The sequence below is a fragment of the Pholis gunnellus genome (genome assembly GCF_910591455.1).
Source record: "Pholis gunnellus genome assembly, chromosome: 13".
NCBI lineage: Eukaryota > Metazoa > Chordata > Actinopteri > Perciformes > Pholidae > Pholis > Pholis gunnellus.
Window position 1 is genome coordinate 7,496,726 of NC_136540.1, and position 15,467 is coordinate 7,512,192.

Here is a 15,467-nt window from a genome sequence, read left to right on the forward strand (position 1 = left end):
CTGAAGAAAAATGTTCACCTGGTTTCACATCTTTTATGCAACATTCAGTCCTGATTAAATGTCAACTAGCTGACTTGTTAATGTGAGAACAAACAGCACTTTCAGAAGTTATTGCCTATCTGAGGACACTTTTACATTTTAAAGAACATCTCAATTTACTCTGATCTTTCTTGCTCCCCTTTAATGGGATCACCAGAGACTTTAAGGTTAAAAGCGGATCAGTGTGACACATTCTTGCATAAATCTATTGTGTGCGTCTTTGTGTGTGCTGTTATTTTTGGACGAGAGAGCCTTCAGTGCTGGTTTGAGTTTTATTGTTCATAGTGTGCCGTTTTGTCCACAACAAAAAAGTCTGAGAAAATATTTAGTTCTTTACTGTAAGAAACCAAAACATCATGACAACATGTAAGCAGGTTTTTGTGAGGAAAAAAGACCACAAAATAAACATTCTCAACTGCCTAAAATAAAATACACCTTACATTTCTTTAAAACAGGATTATAAACAGTGGCCGGTCTGACCGAGCGTGAGAAACACCTCCTTCCTCAGTCTTCTTCTCAGCAACCCCCATCCGCTTCCATCCGCTTCCTCTTCTCGAGTCATCCGGGGCAGGGCTGACCAGAGCAGTTCTTCAGCTGGCAGCTTTAGCATGTGTACGGGAACATAAAGCTTGCCAGTGAAGAACTGCTGTGTGTCAGCAATTTGGGGCCAAGTGTGAGGGAGCTCTGGGAGTCAGCCAGAGAGCGTGAGAGTTCGAACCAGACAGCCTGGAGTGACGGCTTTAAAAAAGGCCCAAATGGCGACTCCTTCTCCTTCCTTGGTCTGCTTTGGGCTCACATATTCCTGCAGAAGGAGAAGAAGAGATGGTTTTAACTTCCCCTCTAAACTTCCTACTCCGGTAGCGTGGGTATGAGGTGGCCTGCAGCCAGGCACACACACACACACAAACACACACACCCACGTACAGTAAGTGGGTGCAGTCGAGCCACAGAGTGTGCGATCAGCTGTGAGTAAGTGGGTGAAATGAGCCGATATGCAAGAACGACTGGGAAGATGCACACAAGATCATGCCTCCGATTACCAGAAGGGATACACGCATCAGCTGCTCAGCTCTGCCTCTGCACGTTACACAGTGCCAGCAAGATATTACTAGATATTCTCTTATTATGATGCTCAAAGTCACAGGCCCCTCCCTCCACCCCCCCAGTAACCGTGGTTACAAAAGCGTGAGTGAGAGGGCGATGAAGAGGAGTCGACAGCCTCGACATGAATCCTTTCAGAAGTCATGAGGACTATTAGTTTTGAAGTCTTAATTAATAGAGTGACTGTTCTGGTGTTTCCCCAGAGAGAAAACCTGAAGCTACACCTGTTCTCTACATGTTGAAGCCTGTAGGTGGTTCAAAATCACACTTTAGTGTTAAGTTTATGTGTGAAAAAATAGAAACGCTACTTATCTGCAACGTAACCAGTAACATTTCTCTGTCAGGTAAATGTAGTACTGCAATGTTGTCCTCTGAAGTAGAAGTACACAGTGAGTAGTATACAATTGTGTTGCAAGTGCTTTGAGGGTCTTTTCTAACTTATTTCAGGCTACAATGAGTTAGAATAGCAGCATAATTCAATATTTTTAATAACTAAATATTATAATAAATGAACTGTTGGAGGCTCTTTTAGTTGGGGGCCCCAGGAAGTTGCCCTCTACCTAACGGTAAAACCTGCCCCCATTGTTTCCTCCACTGTTGATCACATCTGACCACACCAAAAGCTAAAGCAGGTCTGTGCTTTTCTTGCCTTCAAAGAATTTAATCTTGTGGTGATCTTGAGATATTTAGGACACGCTGCACTTCATCTGGTTGACGATGAGTAACACATGCTGTACATTCCTGCAGTAAGGAGAACCAGAATAATCTCAGGTATTTGAGTGTCCCACGGCCAGTGGACTGTGCACAGTAGGGGGGGGGGGGGGGGGGGGGGGGGGTCAACAGTACTTTTACAGACACCACTGCAGGGACAAATCAGTTTGTCTCACACTTAAGTTGGATTTGACTTCAGAATCATCCTGAGAGAACCAGAGAGTGATTTATATTTAGACAGATACCTTGCTGTACACGGAAAAAACCCCTGATAAAATTTTCCTCGTGACATGACAAATGTCAGTGTGAGTCAGCGTGCAGAGGCCTGTTCCGACTTGTGAGTCACTGACACTAAATGTATCCAGAGTCATATCTACTACTCCTTTCTTCTCTTCGTCTATGTTCTTCTTTTAAAGCAAGGTCTTATTAAATCTTCTACAATCACGTGTTAGTTTAGCGAGTCCTGGAACTGATAACTGGACTACAAAATGGCGCTCGTGATTCCAATGGAAGTTGCCGTCCCTGCAGGATTTCAGCTCTCCCCCTTTCAGGAGTCTGCAGGCAAAGAGAATGTGGTGGTACCTCCTCTCTAAGCCAGCCTGCTCCCTCATGTGGTCTCCACATCACCAGCATTTGGTAGGTTTGACATTTTTGCTGCTTTACAATACTGATGCAGCCGACCTCCACACCCCGTGCTTATCTTTTGTATGTAGTTAAGTTTGTTTAATTAAAAGGCAATGTTCATTGGCACTTAAACTACACACTCTGAGCGCACTAGTGCGTACGGCAGTAATACGGAAAGGTTTCGTCTCTTCCTGGTTTGCTTCCTCTTTTCGCGATCCACTGCACACGTGTGTGATTAGTGCATCCTCCCGCGATGTCATGCTAGGGTAAGGGTTTGAAAAGTTTGACAAATATTCAAACTCATTACACAAAAGAGTAATACATTTACTTTTAGTGCTACTCAAAAAGTCCAGGTTCACAGTTTTAAAGACGTTGTAAAAAAACAGACATTTGCAACGGTGGTCAATGAGGGAAACAGGATGTTTGCAGCACCGTGGTTGACCACAAGGAAACAAGACTAGAGCGCCTCGTGGAGGGTGAACTTAGACACAGTGGTGATATGAGCTAAAGGCTAATTTTATAGAAATAAGTTATTAGAAAGACATGCATACACAGTGATATCTAGCAGAATTAAAACAGGTAAATCCGCACACCGTTTGAAGGGTTTTTATTTGCTGTGTGTCTTCAGACTCGGACTACAAAATGCTAACGTCAACTTGCTAACATGCTGATGTTTAGCAGGTACAATGTTCACCATCTTAGTTTAGCGTGTTAGCATGCTAATATTTGCTGAATTGCACTAACCTGAGGCTGATGGGAATGACGGTAGTTTTGTAGTTATTCGGTCATAAACCACAGTGAATGAGTTTTTGACCTGATGATGGCGCTCGATGAAAAGTTAAAAGAATCATCAAAGTTATTACAATTCCTCCTGAGGGGGACATGAATGTGTGAACCACACGTCGTGGCAATCCGTCCAAAAGTTGTTGAGACATTATAGGTCGACTGATTAACTTTCACCAAAAAAAAAAGGCCGTAATTTATCCCTCCCCCCCTCCCAGGCCTGCCCTGCTGGTGTTGGTCTGAATGAATTTAGGGAGGAGGACGTACAGTACAAGTCCTCGGGCCACACACAGGACCACTGACAGTCATAACTGCCGACTACGGCTGCCACAACCTCCAACTGAATAAGTTATTTGTTCCATAGCGTACCACTCTTTCCACAAACAGTGACTTTGTATCGTTATGTTCACAATGACGGGCAGTGTTGAGCCCCTGACTCTATTACTGTGCTACTCTTTCCCGTATATCTTCTTCTTCCTCTTCTTCTTCTTGGGGCTTTCTTGTCCTCTCTTTCTTTCTCTCGGTCAGATCAGACTGTCCTGCATTCCTGACATTCTAGCTGCGTATGTTAAAAATTCCACCCGGCCGCTGTGGACTCAAACAGTCTCTTCCACTCCTCCTTTTCCATCCCGCTATCCCCCCCCCCTCCTCTACCAACTCGTCTACAGCTGGTCTGCACCGGACGAGGCAGACGTGGCTCCACCGCCAGGTTCACCCTCACCTCCCCTCTGCCTTTTCTCTTTTTCTACCTCCCCCTCTCCTTCCCTTTCCTTTTCTGGCCTTGTCCGAGCGGGGGAGTCAGACTGAGCCCATTGACAGCCAGTGTGGAAGGCCTTGAGACAGGGTTTTATACATGGGGCAGCGGTGTAAAAGGAGATAACACACAGTCTGATACACAAAAGACTGAGCTTATCTGGGACGTGCATTCTCTGCCACAACAGGGAGGAATGGATATGATGGTTTGCACACAGGAGGGTGTGAATGAACCACGTACAATGCAATAAGAGATTATTGACCTTATTGAGCCTTGGCTGCAAGAACAGATTCATTTATCTAGGGAGCTTGAATATTACGGAAAAAGATGAATAACAAAAGACAGATGAGATGCAAACAGGTAGAAGCAGCGCACCTCTGTTGAAGATGAATAACAAAAAAAGACCATTATCATAGAGAGTGGGTCAAACCTCTGTCCCTGCTTCGAGCCCACTCATACCACCTTTTCATATTTAGGGGGAATCCTAAATAAGGAGACAAGATAAGGTTGGCCAGAATTGTAGATTTTGCATTCTGCTGCTGCAGCTATGTGAATGGAAACGTAATAATTAAACGTTTTACATACATTACTCCAGGTGCATTCCTCTGCTGTGGGTGTGGCCCGGTTGGAGAGCGTTTACTGCCCCAGATTGTAGTCTGCAATATAGACCGATCATTGTAGTCTGCAATATAGACTGATCATTTTAGACTGGGAATAGGGACAAAGACAGGGAAAGGGCGGTGGCTTTGGCAACACGCTGATCACAGCGCAGGGAGCCTCTTCTTCTGTTCTGCTGCTGGCTGTTTGCAGGACTATCTGACTTTAGCCCTGAGATTAGTACAAATAAAAAGGGTGTGGGCTGTTTTACTTGCTAAGAGTAACAGCTGAATGCCATTCTGAACTCACGACATCCTGGGAGATGGTAGCGTGCGGTATGAGGCCCGTAAGCCTGTCCTCGGGCAGTCTGTGCCATTTTGTTTGAAAGGACTGGATTTTTTTTTTTCCTAAATAAACCTTCATAACACATACCTTTCTTGCCCCATCCTCCCTTGACAAGGCACGCAATAGGAATGAAGGGTGTAACCCAAGTTGAGCAACACGGCTACAGTTCTGCAAATGTAGGCAATAAAAGGTTGCATATTTTTTTGCCTGGATGCAGGACAAACGACACATGTAGGGAAGACGATTTGCTTTTCAACCGACGCCCTGTCACTGCCATGTGATCCTCATTGACAGGGTGGCTTATGTCACACTCCGGGTTGCAATGACACAAATGCAGCTCGTGACACAGCCTATTGCGCATTCCTGTCAGCACACTGAACTCTGGCTGTACAATTATGTAAGACCAGCTCCAACCGTGCACTAGAAGCAAGCTTTTCCCCTCCTGACCATTATCTCAGAGACAGATTACTGACACATTACTGCACTTTGCTTTTAAAAAAGGTTTTATAGACGTGTAAAAGAAGGTATTTATGTAAATGCATTGAGGGGACATGGAGGCCTACATACTTTGTTACATCACCTTCTTTAAGTTTCAACATAATATGCTTGTCTTGTATCTTTTACATGAAGAAAGAGCTGCCAGATGACTGCTGCTGTCACGGCATTTCTGAGGAACGACTCGGCCCTAGTTATCTTCCTGATTTTCACCTATCCCCTACTTCAGCACAGGCTTTTTCCTTGGCCTATAATGAACTCAGCACATTTGAAGGGGCTTTGAACGCTGACACTTTCTGACACGTTTGGACGACCTGAATGCAGACTTCACACTTCAGCCTATAATACAACATTTGACTGTTACGTGCTCACAAATGACTGAATGAATTAATCTTAAGGCTAATGTAATAAGGCATCCGTAAATCTTTAAGCACTGAAAACATGAGGTCTGTGTGCATTTACTGGCTCTGCTCTTCCTTTCTGTGTTAATTTAGACACAATTCTGACTTTTTTTAAGCACATTTCAAGCATCTCTTTAGCTGCAATCAGCCTGCATGTGCAGATACTCCATGCAGCATATTAACAAAGCCTCACTGGGTCAATCATCTAAATGTTGATTAAATGTTTGCATGAGCTGGGAGGTTGTGGTCAGATTTCTAAAATGTGCCCATAATTCACACCAGGTCCTCTGTGTCAGTGTGCCTGGACGATATGATACATGACACATAGACAGGCCTTAAACCAGAACTCCTATAACCCCCAACTGTATATCCTCCGCAATCTGACGACGCAAATGTATGCAGAAAGCTGCCGCTGTAACGCAGAAATCAGACCTGAAGAGGTGGATTTTACTTGAATAATGTTAAGGACTGGTTTCCCAGTTGCCGTCTCAACGCAAACTGGGTCATGGAAGCCGCCACAGGCTAAATCAGACTGTCAGGAAGAAGCGTTTAGCCAGCAGAAACACACAGACAGCCTCGCAGCCAGTAAATACGCCCCACCTTGACCACCGGCCGGGTCGCTCCTGCTCAGGCCAACCCATCTGGACGGTCCAGCGGAGTTCAGGCTGCCCCGGCCACTGCTCCGGCGGAGTCCTGGACCTCCACCAGGGTGTGTCGTGGAAAACGTGGATCTTGAGGTATTTAAGGATGTAAAACCTTAAATCTTCTTTTGAGGCTTCGCTAGGTCTACTTTTCGTAGCGGCGCGGCAGCAGTGGAGGAGGCAGCGCAGGACTTCAGCCCCTTTTACACAACTCCTGCCCCATTCCTCCCCCTCTCTCTCTCTCTCCCATTCCTCTCTCTCTATATATCTCTCTCTCTCTCTCTCCCATTCCTCTCTCTCGCTCTCTCGCGCTCTCTCTCTATCTCTCTCTCAAATTCACACACTCCCAACTCGGGCGCTCACCGGCTTCCCACTCCGATCAGCTGGCAGCGTAATGACGTAGCAGCCACGAGAATAGGGCGTCACAATCTGCACGGCTCTGACGTGTCCACGCTGCGTGCAGCCCACGTGTGGGCAGCAGGACTGACCTGTTAAAGACAATTCATGTGGGCCTAGCGCAAAGATAAAGGGAGCGTTACTAGCAGCTCAGTGCTCAGGGTGTTTTTAAGCGATACCATGATGGTGTGGTAATATATGTATGTGTAAAATAGATTTAATTATAGCTCTATGAGGATTTATTCATTTAAAACAAGACAGTTTAAGTTAAGTCTGACCAAAAAGAGTGTCTCAGTTGGAGCTCACTCATTAAAAGGGAGACCATGTTCCTCCTGTAATATCTAAAGTTTGCTATTAGCTAATGTTAGCAACCACTAGCTACTGGTCAAACCAAGTACGGCTGTGTAGCTAAATCCCTGTTAGCTGAGCAATGTTATTGCTAATGAACTAAACATGTCGTTTGTAAGAGAGAGACGTTCATCTTTTAAAAGTTACACAGCCTCGCTCCAGCGTGAGTCCTGTTTCATTTATCCTGAGGCCCTCTGTGTCAAAATCTTGTTTTAAGGCTTCCATTATTTTCAGTTTTGTGCTTACATGTTGCATATTTATGAATTGATGTGTTTAATTAATGTATGTGTTCCTCTGGGCCCCAAAGCAGATTAATCTAGCCATGTTCAGAAACCTGGATGACGTCAGCATCCGTGGTCGACATTACATGTGCAGCTTAAACGCTCCTCTGCTTCTGACTTAGCTGTGTTGAAAGTCTCGGGTAGAAAATAAATCATGAGGTGTCAACATTTAATAGATTCAGGATGAGCTTTCTGACAAAGCAGCCGTTACGTTTTTAGTTTGAACCTGCAACTAATCGAGCATTGAGCTGTGTTAAGACAGCAAATGAGTCTACAAACGGCCTCCGGAAGGATCAGCAGGTCAAGGTGAACGTGTTGACCCTCACTCACAGGCCAGTCCCGTTTGTTCTGTCTCTCTCTCTGGCCTGTGAACCGGAGCTTTGTCACTCTGTAGCTTTAAGGTTGCTGCAGTTTGAGAAGCTGCTTCTTTACTGTCACGTGACGCACTGAGCTCACGCAGCAAATCCTCATGAGACCAAACCAAACCCGCTGTCTCATTCGTCCTGCTTTATAACATCTTTGTCGATTTCTTTGTCACTGAATATAAGAGATTTTAAATATACAGCATCCACATCAGTCTGACTGATGTGGATGCTGTTTCTGTGAAAATGTCATTCACTCCATTTTCACCTTCATTGCCATCTGATTCAGCACTAATGTCCTCTTCAGGCATTTATGGAGGTGGAAATCAATATGAATCATTGATCCTCATCATAACAACAATAGGCATTATTATGTAGGATCAGTATTACAAATATAAGAAAGACGATTCATCATATGTGTGTTGTTTGGTATGCGTAGCTTATTGCCTCTAAAAATGTGCCCTTTGCTTTCTTTCACATAGCCTGCTGTGCACATATTTGGGAATCTTTTATAAATAGCTCAACAGTCAAATAGTTGGTTAGGGTTTAAATGTCTGTGGCAAAATATGTTTACTAATTTGACGTCAAATAAGCCCAAAGAATTAGCTGTGCTCTTCGTTTTCTAACACACAATCACCTGCTTCACCGTGTAAGATGATGTAACTGCTCTCTGAAGAAAAATAACTGTATGTCCTAACTGCTATTCATATCTAGAGTGACTGGAGGTATACCAGTAAGGTTAAACCCATACACTAAACCCTTCCCTTCACCCTGATTGGATTAAAATTTCTAAGGCTTTTATGTACAAGCTCCCTCCAAACAAAATCTAATTTGGCGTGTGTTGCAGAAGCTGTTGAAAACTGTCTTGCAAGCAGATGAAAGTGCACTTATTGCAACTCAAGATCTGTGTGTGTGTGTGTGTGTGTGTGTGTGTGTGTGTGTGTGTGTGTGTGTGTGTGTGTGTGTGTGTGTGTGTGTGTGTGTGTGAGAAGATGTCTGCACCAGCGTGCGAGTCACACCGTGAGTGGCTCTCGAGGGGCATAGTTCAAAACACATGAAAACTGAACTGTGGGTCAAAGGTTGTGTGAAGAGTTAGAATAGGTGTAAATGTGTTTTACCTGTACAAACATGTGACATGTGATTTTGTTATTGTGATATCCTGTCACTTTCACAGTAAGAAGCCCTTAAAACACACACACACACACACCTGTATTATGTCTCACTGTGAACTTTGTCACTACTGCATAAATAAATGGTACGTGTCCTCTCTGACTCAGCATCATGACTTATTTTTTTTTTTCTTCTTCCTGTAATTCTTCCTGGAAGAGCTCAGATATGCGGGGGGGGGGGGGGGGAATGCAGAAGCAGGACAGACTTGTTTGAGACTATTCGTAGCGCTGGTGGTTGAGTGTTTTAATATCATGACAGAACACAGAAACCAAGTTTAGTTTCCTAATTAACAGAAAGGTTACATTGTGTGTAACAATTTATAGGTAATAAACTCACCGTGTGTGTGTTTGTTTCTGTGTGTGCATGTGACTTTGTACTGAGGAACCAGTGGGGGGGACTGGGTTCTATGGGACAGGAATAGGATGGAAACTCCCTGGGAAATACCAGGCTGCGTGCTGTGGATGTTGTCAGAGGCGACATATGAAAACCCCATGCAGCGATTTAAAAGGACATGGTTTCACAAATAGCATTAAGTTCCTTGAACATCAGTAACACATTAGCACTCAGCTGTTCTTTCCCTGAAACAAACGCTGATTTGTTCAAGCGGAAATGTTTTTTTGAAATGTTGATACAGTTAGAAAGATACTAATAATAGAAAGAAAATGTCCAGAGATTAAACAGTGTATCAACAGTACAATATCTAAGACTTTCTAAAATGAGGGTGGTGTATTTGCCATGAAATTGCCTTTAAAGCTGCAATAATCAGTACGTTCATGTCATGGATCACGTGACCACTTTGCAAAAAAGTTTGCTTGTAGTGACAAAACTTGAATATTCTTTATCACCCGACTTTACAGTTGTCCTCAGCTCCACAGAGCTTTAATTTATACTTTATAGTGTTGTTTTTCATGTGCAGCAGGCAGCTGTTTACAGTAAAACAAAACTCTAAAAACACACTGCACCTGCTCAGCACCAAACATCAGACAGACACAGTTAGTTAACCAGCAGGTGGACATAGTGGAACATTTAGCAGCTAAAGAGCCAAATATTAGACTTGGACTTTGGTGGACCAAATGAGAGCGAAAAGGAGAGTGCATATTGGACTGAAATTCATCAGCTGACCAGACACATGACCCCAAATGAATGCTGAAGTTGCTCCAGTATATTTGCTGGATGTGATGGCAACTAAGTCACTTTTGCATTTGCAGCTTGTTTTTGCTGCACCCATGTGGCCTACGAATCAATTATTGCAGGTTTAAATATGATTTAAGTGAGACTATGGAACTTCAAACCAGTAAACAGTGAACTTTATCAAACGATAGCTAACATTAGCCACCATAGCGTACTTGGTCATACCAGATCAAGTAAGGCTGTTTTGAGTGTAAATAGAGCTACAGTGCATTTTTTTTAATTGCTTATGAGTTCGCATCTTCATTTGTAAAATAATATTGTATTGTTTCTGTTGTTGTAAGTTGCATAGTCTCATTTTGAACCTTTGCAGACCCTAACTGATTTCCTCAGAAGCAAATGTCATGAGAATAATGAAATAGAGCAGAAGCTAAATATAGTATAATTCTTCCTTGTGGACTGCAATCGTCTCTTCCTTGTTCTTTATCATTGTGGCTGTAGTTCAAGGTCAGTTTTCTTCTGTCCAGCTCACTTAAAGAACTCATCGATGACTGACGGACCACTGCCAAGATTCATCTAAGGCCTTAAAATAGTTCAGACCAGCAGCTCTCACACTGCTCTGGTTTCATCTGATGATCATGTGTGCTCGCTTGTATTGATATATAATTTCACTGACGACAGGAAGCCTGCAGTGGAACTGTTCAGTTCGGATGGATCGAGTTTGTCTGGTGCCCACTGAGGGCTTCAGTGTCTGTAGAGTTGTCCCAGAGGTGGGTGACGTAAACGTCACTCGTTATTTATTCCCAGTTATTGATGACTAACCTAGATCAAGCTCAATACCTAGACTTAGTAAACTACTAAAAAGTATGGATAAAAAAAAACATTTATAGCAAAGACAAAGGATGAGAAAGGAGGGGAACTCACATCCATGCTTTTTAAATTACAAATTACAAAAGGCAGCCATAATGGACAACATAGAAATATAAGATCCAAATGCATTGTAATTAATCCAAAAACGAATGTAATGAATCCAAGCAGTCTGAGGTGATCCAGGGACTAATGACACTACTTTATTACCATGATGAGTTACTACAACTCATTGATGCCGTGTGATCATTTGGAAAAGGCAGACTTTTTATTTGTATGCACTGATTACAACTGGAGTATTGCTAAATCATTCTACAGATATTTGCTGTGTGAAATGTTATAGGCTGTATAGAGCTATATTATGGTTACACGTATTTATGTTTACCTGTGTTTGTTCAGCTTTGTTGTTATTATTTTTTCGGTACTTATAGACGCGTGTCACTCGTCATGTTTTGATTTAATTGCTGTGACAACGTCATTCTGGACAGGATCTCGTGGCGCAACGGTAGCGCGTCTGACTCCAGATCAGAAGGTTGCGTGTTCAAATCACGTCGGGATCAATTCTTTGCTCGATAGTGGTATTATGGACGTGGTCTGAAGGCGGTATCCACACATTATAAATCACAATAGATGTTGCTGTAAGTACATTTCGGTTATTAGGCATTTGCGCAATAAGTATAGTTTGTATCATGGTTTCCGGTTATTTATTCAAATAATAATTATTTAACGTGTTTTTTTTATTTTTTTGTATCCGTTTCTAAACATTAAATCTTAATTTAATGAAGAGAGACTATAGCGTTGTCTGCCCAACGTTTGCATTCACACATCTTCACGTGTATCCTCTCTGAGAAGGTGTGTCTTGTTGCCATGGAGAGGCGTCGCAACGCAGCAGTAAAGCGTGATCGTGGAAGTGCGTGTCCCCGGAACAAATTACTCAAAAATATAAAAAGGTAGTTACAACACACAAACGTATATTACACCATGGGAAATACAGCGGCTTCACTCGGACTAAAGCTGCCAATACTCGCTGAAACAGCCCCGCTACGAAGAGCTCTCTCTGTGTCTCCGTTACATTTGTTCTAAACTTGTTTAGCTCCACAGACCTGCTCACCAGCAGCTGTGTGCGTCCAGACTACATCATGCCGGAAGACAACGACTGTAAGCTGCTGCAGCCACCCAGGAGCCCTGACAATAAAAAGAAGAAGAAGAAGAAGAAGAAAAGAAAGAAAGTAACTGCTTCCACCACAGAAAATACAGGTAAACACAGTTTGTTGTGTAGGAAGAAGTATTTAGATCCATTCATTACAAGGAGCACTACACCTACTGTATATACAAATAACACATGACAAGTAAAAGTCAAAAATATGAAAGCATTTTCAGTCAATTAATATTATAAATACTTTCAAAAGTAAAATAATGAATTGTTTAGGAAAAGGGCCACAGTCAATGTTGTACTACAGCTTTAATTATTGCTAAAGCATTACTGATCACTGGTGTATGTGGTTGAGCTAATTTTAATTACTTTATTCACAGTTGGGTAGTTTATCTGTTACAATGCATCATATTTTTTAACCGATGTTCAATTTAATAAAACCAGAAACTACAAACAGATGAAGTGGAGTAAGAAACACAATGATTGCCCCTCAACCGTAATGAAGCAGAAGTCTTAAACATCGTAAAATAGTAATACTCAACTAAAGCTGTCAGTTACATTCCACCATCGGTGTAAAGTAACAGATGATCAAGCCCTTTAAAAAAAAAAAAATGTAAATGCTGTTGAGGTATCAGCAATAATTAACAATAAAAAAGCACCATTCTTCACAATCTATGATTTTACTAAACTATTAGAGCATTGAGAGCGAAACAAAGGAGTAAAGATTTGGGCCAGAAAACCAAAACAACTGTAAAGTCATGAGATAAATAATCCTCTGGGTTTGTCACTATGAGTGAACCTTGTCTTATTGCCTTTAACGGGACAGTTTAATGCTCTGTCAAATTATAATTTAAAAATGTAAAAATATTAGTTTTCTTCATTTTCTTTCAAGAGAGATAGGGATCAACATCCTCATTCATCGCCCTCACAAAAATTGAGTAATAAAAAAATAGATTCGAGGCTTTGTTACACTAAAGAAAATGTAATTATTGTGCCACATTTTTTTATTAAAACACATTGTAAAAGCAGGCCATGAAATATATGTTAATACACATTTAAAAAAACATTAGCCAAAATCTCACTCACAGCAGGCATTTATAATTAGTCATGCTACAGACTTAACGTGCACAGAGTGAACCAAGAGTTGGAAAAACAATAATTTGAACTGAGCCTAATGCGTCATCGCTTTGGCAGTTCAAACCAAGGCCACTGTAATTGTACACAATGTAAACACAAGTATAGGGATCATGTGGTGCTGTAGTGGATTCTCTACGGGGTTGAATAGGTCAGAGAGAATAGGCCCCCAGTGTCGCTTCCCCACACTGTCCTATTACAGCTCAGTACTGTAAACCAAGCCATCAGCCTTCCAGCTCCAGAGGGAGTCATTAGTAATCTAAACCCTCAGCTTTGTTTGGCAGTGAGCATGAACCTACATGTTTATGTCCCCCCCCCCTCCTACAGAGAAACCTCAGGCTGTGTCTTTGCCCCCTGAGACCTCGCCTGTGGTAACCAGCGGCATTGGGCCGCTCAGCGACCAGGCCAGGGAGAGCCTGAGGTGGGAGGGAGTGCTGGAGGACCCCCAGGCTGAGGAGAAGAGGCTGGAGCTGTACAGGGCCAACAGGCGGCAGCGTTACATTGCACACAGAGACACTCTGTTAAAAGAAACCCAGGGTGCGTTGAGACAGACTGTTCCTTAAGAGAGAAAAGAGAAAAAGGCTCCTGTCACCACTGCATTTGAGCACAGACTGAATTAAATAAGCAAGTGAGAGCCTTCCGCTGTTCATCTCAGGCTTTATTTATGAACAGTTTAAAACAGATTCAGCAACAATGTGCCACAGAGTGAAGATCTTTGGGTGCCAGTAAGAGGTTGCACTGAAGACAAATCAAGCATGTTGCCAATTCAATAGCCTTTAAAGCACTCGATAGAAATGCTCTCTCTGTCGGGTACCAGAAACTCATACCCGCAGTGCCTCGACTGTCCATGGACAAGGACCTGCTCCTGGTCAATGGACCTGTTAAAACTTAATAGAGGATTAGCCCAGTTTATCACCTGATTCTAAATTATGTAACACTTCCACAAAAGACGCAATGTTGATCTTTCAGGACTGAAACCCAATCAGGATCACTGAACCCCCCCTCACATCCGCGTGTCCACAGGTCAGTGAGGTAGCGGAGGGTTAAGTGTTTGAGGGTCGCATGATATATATATTTTACCCCTACAATGTAAGGACTTCAAAATATAGGTTAGCAGTTTTTATTTAAAAAAAAAAATCAAAAATACCCAGAAAGCCATCCACCAGTGTGGGCGTGGAGTCTATTAAGACTTTAATGGGACTGCTATGTTAAAATGCTGTCCTACTATCTAATAACATATTTGGTACATGGCACATTGGTCGACCTGCTGTACCAGTGATCAAATGTGCAAAGTCCTAAATCCAGCCATGGTTATATACCCTTCTCTCATTCTACTTATGTCTTGCCGCTCTATACTGTAATTTAAAGACACTTTAAAAGAGTAAATCTTCTTAAAGACTGTAAAATAAATCTTAGAAACACTACCACTGCTGGAAGGTAGATGGCAGAAAAAGCACGTGTCCCCTGAGTGAATTATATTCTCCAACACTGATAAGTTAATGAATGCAAAAAGAGAGACGGTACTATTGTGCCTGAGATTTTTTTTATGCATGGACAAATTCAAACAAAATAGACAAAAAAGTTTAAATGACAATTACATTCCTGTTATTTCTCCCTGGGCATCAGAGTTCACTTTGCATTGATAACAAAGCTGTTACTAACAAGAGGACTGATGTTCAGCACTGTGACTGAGAGGCAAAGAACATCCTTCACTTGAACTCCTCAGGAGAACAAAGCTGATACTTCTTCTTCCCTCAAGAATACATGATATGCTAAATTACTTATTGTAACAATGTGTGAGACTTTAAGATGTTCCGTGCATACATTAACACTTTAAGCTGTTACTTAACAGTATAATGCAATACTTCAAGAGAAGTGAGGTTGCAGGAATATCGGGGCAGTCAGTGTTCCCTACTGCGAGCAGAGAGATGGAAATCATTTTACATTTAGCTTCAAGAGCGGAAGGCAACATGTATGACGATTTATACCAGTGACAAAATACGTTTATGAATGTTGTTTTATATAATTTTCTGCATTAATGTGTTGCTTAATTTGTCAGGTACTGAGTTTGTTTAATTAACCCAAAAATACGATTTTTTTTGTCTGGTTATTTTTCCCCATTAATGCTTTCTGAATT